The sequence below is a fragment of the Elephantulus edwardii genome, unplaced genomic scaffold (assembly GCF_000299155.1).
Source record: "Elephantulus edwardii isolate Elephantulus edwardi_28Jun2011 unplaced genomic scaffold, EleEdw1.0 scaffold00441, whole genome shotgun sequence".
NCBI lineage: Eukaryota > Metazoa > Chordata > Mammalia > Macroscelidea > Macroscelididae > Elephantulus > Elephantulus edwardii.
This window is the reverse complement of record NW_006400191.1, coordinates 225,003-225,230: the sequence shown is the minus strand read 5'-3', so window position 1 is coordinate 225,230 and position 228 is coordinate 225,003.

The following is a 228-nucleotide window of genomic DNA, read 5'->3' as shown; positions in this document are numbered from 1 at the left end:
TGCTTTTTGACTCTGTGACTTACTTCCATCTTCTTTAGATGCTTCCTACACCACTCAATATTTTTCCCAAAGAATCCTTTACAACTTGAGACTAAACCTCAGTTCTTTTTTTAAAAAAATTATTATTAAATTTTTTGTGTCTTCTAGGTTGCAACACCCCCATGATACATCTTCAAGGATATGTACATGTACAGCCAAGCACAATCAATAAGAGTGCATCTGAATTCC